Source organism: Takifugu flavidus, chromosome 13, assembly GCF_003711565.1.
Source record: "Takifugu flavidus isolate HTHZ2018 chromosome 13, ASM371156v2, whole genome shotgun sequence".
Lineage (NCBI taxonomy): Eukaryota > Metazoa > Chordata > Actinopteri > Tetraodontiformes > Tetraodontidae > Takifugu > Takifugu flavidus.
The window spans coordinates 12,377,978-12,384,400 of record NC_079532.1 but is presented as its reverse complement, the minus strand read 5'-3'; positions in this window follow the sequence as shown (position 1 = coordinate 12,384,400).

The window sequence follows — 6,423 nt, the reverse complement described above, 5'->3', positions numbered from 1 at the left end:
TTTATGGTATTTTTAGACCCACTCCGTGGACATGCACAAAGCTTTATTTGTAGTTCAATTATGTGCTTATTTTTCAGTAAGCAGACGTACTGGACTACATGTCCCATATATACCTTAAACCTGTCCAATACAGTCATGTGACAAAAAAAAAACCCAATCTGCAATTGTGGCTTGGAAGTTTCTTTGATGCTTTAAACTCTTTCATCTATAAAGACAATATATCTACCTTAGCCACAACCTCTCATTACATGCAAAGGTGAACAAGTTGGCTGTTGAGTGTTATTTGCTGATATTCTTTATATCTTTATATAATATTATAAATATTATATTATATCTATCTAATCTTTATGACTGAATGTAACTTCTCCGTAGCCAAAACAACAGTAGATTTCAGTGGCGTGTTGCAGTCTACAGACAGCAAACATATAATAGGTAAGAACCCTCACACAAAGTTTGCTCTGCATGTCCACTGTAACAACCACACATCAAGGCACAGCACATTACTTAGGAAAAAACCTCTCCAGGCATTCATTCCACACTCGCTGATAGACAGGTACAGTATACTGTGTGACAAGCCCTTCTATTGATCTTTACTTTATTTTGCTCATTATTATAACCTCTGTAATGGTTTAATGAATTCCTATTTATTATCACTGCATAACACACCAACTGATCTGGCCAACATGGAGTTTAAACTGAACTGTAAGGTAAAGGAAACATTCGTCAAAATGATCAGCTGTTAATGCTTTCAAACTCAGAGCTGATTGAAACGTGTCAGGATCTGACAAATGCTTTGAAATATGTCCCTTGCTCAAGGGAGTTACTGCGTTTACGCGGCACCCATTTAGAGACGTTAAGGCAGATTCACGCATCAACATTTGCAATGCCATTTCACTTGATCTTGTTTAGGATGGAGGGTGATATTTTTGGCACTCCAAGCTGATGTTAAGCTGGAGAAAATACCTTTAATTTAAATGATCATATAGCATGTACAGTGTATTATTACAATGCATCATGGATATAACCTTGGTAACCAAGGTTATGTGTATATTTTTGAACAGAATAATCAAACTTTAAGCTAGTGATGATGTGCCAAATAACACATGATTATGGAGAAACCTTGATATTGAAAGAACAAAGCCACAAGGCTTTGATCATCAATGACTTTGATTATAAATCAACCTACTACATTTGGAAGCTCATATTATACTCTGCAGATTTAAATCACAATCAGTGGGTAATTGATCTGTTTGATGCAAGACTCCACAACTTTTTCAAGTTTAGAGAATCAAATAAAGATTTCAAATTGTTTTTTGTTTTTTTTACCATTTTCTTGAAGTGGAACTAGTTCATGTGAGGTGGCAGGTATGGACAGGCTGCAAAATTAATTGTTCTTAATTGTTTGGGTTTAAGGATCTATTGCTTTTGACTGGAACAAGATGTGAATCTGTATGAGGTTTTTAAAGCTGGTTTTCTGACAATAATTTTTTTTTTTTCATGACCAGCTTTAGAGAAAAGGAGTTTGATGGGGATCGGTTGTTTCTCTAAAAATAAAAAGCCTATGGAGAACCCAGAGCCTCCGGGTGCACAGTCACCTGACACTTGTCTTCAAGGAAGTAACTGTCAGGACTCGTAAGTTTACTCTCTACAGCTACTATGAATATTGCCATATTCATTGCGGAAAGGTGCATAGATTTAAAAATTAGGAAACCCATCAAAATATTTCAGCATAATAGCTATGCTACAGAAGTGTTAGCTTTGAAGGCTAACTCCAGCACATTTACTTGGACACTTTTTGCTGCTAAGATGATTAATATGTATTGTCCTAATCAAATCAACTGGAACCCATTTTTAAAACGCATTTCATTATCAATTTTTATATTTGTCCAAAGATTTAAAATAGAATAGAATTAAAAATAGAATTTTCTTCTATTTCATGATCTCAGGATTAAAAACGTTCACATATAAATAAAACAATACAGCACATAATTAAAGACAAGTACAAATTTACACACGATGAAAAAATCGACATTTTGTGCTTCCTTCCAAGGCCACCCAACACAGAGGAGAGCCTGGGGGCACCGATGGGGAATGAAACTCCTGAAGGAGACATCACTTTAGAGGTCAGTAACAAACTTTATTTCTCTTACTCACTAATGTAATTTTCAATGTGTATGTGTCATGTCTTTCTAAAAACAACTGATTGATATATATATACAGACACACGCATATATACTGTATAGGTGTGGGTATATATACGGTACTGTATATCTCCAGTAAAATTGTATATTGGTTGAGATTTGTCATTTTAATGATCATAAATCATAATAAAGATTTGTGCATTGATAACAGATGCCGAGATTTCCTAACTGATTTATCCCTTTCAGACATTTCAACGGTTATCAGAAAGACTGACGAAAGTTCATCAGAATAAACTCCACCAGAGTAAAAAACTGGTTCTGATGGTGGATCTGGATAATACATTGATCCATGCTACAGAGGAGCCCTGCGAATGTTCTCCTAATGAGGTACCGGATATTTGTCAGATCTGGAAATACTGTGCTTTCTTCTTGTCTCTTATTGTAAGGAGTATTTAATGGTTAGTTTACATTTTATGATCTATATATCCATATAAGAATGGAAGTAGCATCAATTCATCTATATGTGTTTATCACTTCCTTCAGAACTTGTTCAAGATGACAATGGAAAATTCAAATCCTTATCATATACGAATACGGCCATACTACAAGGAGTTCTTAGAGAAAATGTCTCAACTCTATGAGCTCAATATTTTTACCTTTGCATCCCGACCATATGCAAAGATTATTGCAGGTAATTCTCCTAACCTTAAAACTCTCACATTTGGAATGAGAATAATTGTAATCTTTTTTGCTGGTAAAACTTTGAAAATATTTTAGTTCAAAGGAAAAGAAAGAGATTATGAGAATTTCAATGTTTGTGAACGTGAAACATTCCAGATTATTTGGATCCTACTAAAACCCTGTTTGCTGACCGGATTATCTCAAGAGATGATTGTTTTTTTCCATCATCCAAGATGGAAAATGTGAGGTGAGAACTGCATCCCATGAAGGACAAAGGAGAGAGAGGCGGAGAAATAACTTATTTGTTTTTTTGGAAAATTGTAATGTAAAATGAGAATTCTGAGTTATTACGCATCGCAATTATGAAAACTACAGAGACAATGTGACAATTACGAGGCAAAAGTAAATTTGCAAGTTATCTTTGGGTCTGTCCTCGCAGGTTTTTTAGCCCCTGTGGTGAATCAATGATTTGCATGATTGATGACCGACAGGATGTATGGAATTATGCCCCTGCCCTCATTGAAGTGAGGCCATACTTCTATTTCAAGGACAAGGATTCATCAGGTAAGGCGTCTATTGTTTGCAAGAAAAAACACTCACACTCTGCTTCTCAGCCCAGTCACCTACAGAATGAGCTACCAATGCCCCACCTTTAGTACTTTAATGTATTTGTATGAATGAACGGGCAAAACAAAAAAAAACAAACTCAGCTATACACATACCACCTCTTCCAATTTCAATTTTGCAGAGTTTGCATTCTGCACAGGTCTGGTCCTTTGTTAACTTCATACAATTTCCAAAGCGGTAACATTTCCGTGATGGAAGTGACCATGTTTGTGAACGCAGCGTGCTATATTTGAACAGGGCATTTTTTTGCCTTGAGTATTGGTGATTGGGATTGACAGCAATTACAGGTACCAAAAAAATTAAAGATGGCATCAGTCCAATACTAGTTCCTGGTATCAGAGCTCACCCATCCCTATTAAGAGAATCTACTAATAGCGAGATGCACTCACATCTGAGAAGGATTTTAAAATGTTATAACCATTTCTCATTTTGGTGGCAGATAATAATCAAGAAGACAACGATGACTACTTGCCCTACTTGGAAAACGTGCTGAAGCGCATCCACACAGAGTACTACAGCCGCTATGAGGCTTACCAGCGGCAGGAGATCGCTGAAGTGCCAGATCTTTCCAAGATTATTCCAGAGCTCCGAAGAAAAACACTGGAGGGAACAACAATAGTGTTCAGCGGACTTGTTCCACAGGGTTCCGCGCTTCCGATCATTGCTGAGTACCATTGTGCCAGAAGGCAAAGGTTGGGCAACACTAGGCTTGTGCAAAGCACAAGCAGCAGCAGAACATCGCTGAGCTCTGCAAATGCAAATTGCACCACGCATTTGATTGCAACGAAAACACGTATGTACAGCCACTTTGATGACATAATGATATAGTACAATATAACCAAAGCCAATGGCAGCACAGTTGTTAAAAGCTACATTCTTACAATACTTACAGTTTTAAATCTTTCTTAAATCTTTCTATTTACTTATTTCATTGCCTGTATTACAAGTAAAGTTTGAGAACAATCCCAAACAGGTACAAAGAAGGCCTTTATAGCGCAACAAGACAAGGACATTCACATTGTCACCCCTTCTTGGCTGTGGTCTTGTTGGTACCACTGGGAGAGGGAAGAAGAATTCCTCTTTTCATTGAATGATGATATTCCAGAAGAGATGATCAGGTTTTTAATCTTTATATAAGAATTTGTTGGATTATATTCTGTGAGGCATATGACACCCCAAAAATCTGAAATATTTTTTCAGGAGGAAATATGTTTTAAAGCCAAAAAAAACCCCGTTAGAAGTCACTGATATGGACACTGCGACTGTGAAGCAAATCGGTTGGATTTTTAATGAAAGAAAGGATCTCTTCGATAGTTTAAACTTAAGGTATCAAAAGAAATGTAGAAAAAATGTAGTTGAATTATTCAGAAAAAATCTAAATATTTAATCATTTTTTAAATTTTTTTAAAATTTTCTTGACAATCATCACACCCTGATCTTATATAATTGATATTTTGTAAGACATTACTAAACAAAATTAAAATCACAAGCACAATGATTGACTTCCTCTGTTGAAAGGTGACAGCAGAGATGTTCACAACAATGATTTAACTTTAGTCACAATGTAGTCCCATTAAGGACTTCCCAAATATTTCAAAGGAATAAATTATGTATGAATGAATGTAGTTGCAAAATGCTCTGGGGTTAAAACAGGAAGGATGTTGAACTAGAAATATCGAGAGCGCAGTAATCCTAACAAACAAATGTATTTTATGCACCACAGTGCTGATCCATTGTATCAACAGCAAAATGACACCTCAGAGTTCAGCAATAATTGTCAGCAGCCCGGACATCATACTCAAAAACTATTCTCTAGTTTTATTTTGCAGCTAACATTTCTTTTTAAGTAAATACTCTACATGTTAACTCTCACATGCCAGACACATTGCTTCATGGATCTCTGGTCACTTTTTTCAGTGAAAGGCCGGCAAAAAGGCCAAGACTGGAGGAGCCCATAGGTGGGGGCAGTTCACAGCCACAGGGATGGGGAAACGACCAGGCTTAAGGCACAGCAGACCAGCCGCATCAGGGAATTGAAGAAAGAAGAACCAAACAACAAAAATGGTCTCGCAACCAGAAGAGGCGTTGGCGAAAAAAGCACCAAGCCCAAGCCAACACAGGCCAACCACCTTTGGATAGTTGGATGCAGAACCCAGGCTAGGTCAGACATTATCCATATTGGAGACCTGAGCTATATCAGGCTACTTTTAGCAACTCCCAGGAACCGCTAAGACCAATTAGAAAATGCATTCCTTTTGAAAGACCACCAGAAATAAATCGGCATGAATGAATTGGTACCAAGCAAGGCTGCCCGTTGAGCCCATTGTTCACACGTTATTTATTAAGTCAGTAAATCATTCCATTTTGAAAATTCAGTCTTGAAACTGCTTGGTGTCCTTCAGTTTGTTGTTTTTTCTTGTTAATGTTTTTTCTGTTCTTTCCCAATTCCCAGGCAGGCGGGGCTGGCTTTCTTTCTGAAGAGGCACCACCTTACCCACCTTTTGATCATATTGGTTAATTGGATCTGCGGCTCATTTCTCCTCACCTCGCCAGATCGTTGTAAATCCCTCTGCAGTAATGTTTGGCCCCCTTTTCTAGAAAACCTTTGTAGATTAAGCTTTTGCTCTTATGCTTTTGTGTTTTTACCTGCATCACCTGTCTTGTCCTATTTTGCTCATTTCCAGATTAATTGTTCTAATCAGCTTTGCTTGCCTGTAATTTGCCATTTCCATTTCCAGTCATCTGTCACTTCAATGTTTTATTAAATTTTTGAAAATAAAACCTGTGTGTTGTGTCTATGTCTGCATTTTGGGTCTGGCTTTTGGCTCAAAATCTGTTTCAATCACAAACCTAGCCAGAACATAATTTCCAAATTTCAACTACACTGGGAGGTAGAACATATTGCGTACTTGTATAAGTACTTTGGTCTAGAATTTTGGTCGATTAAATCAAAACCCTTACAATGCCCAAGAGC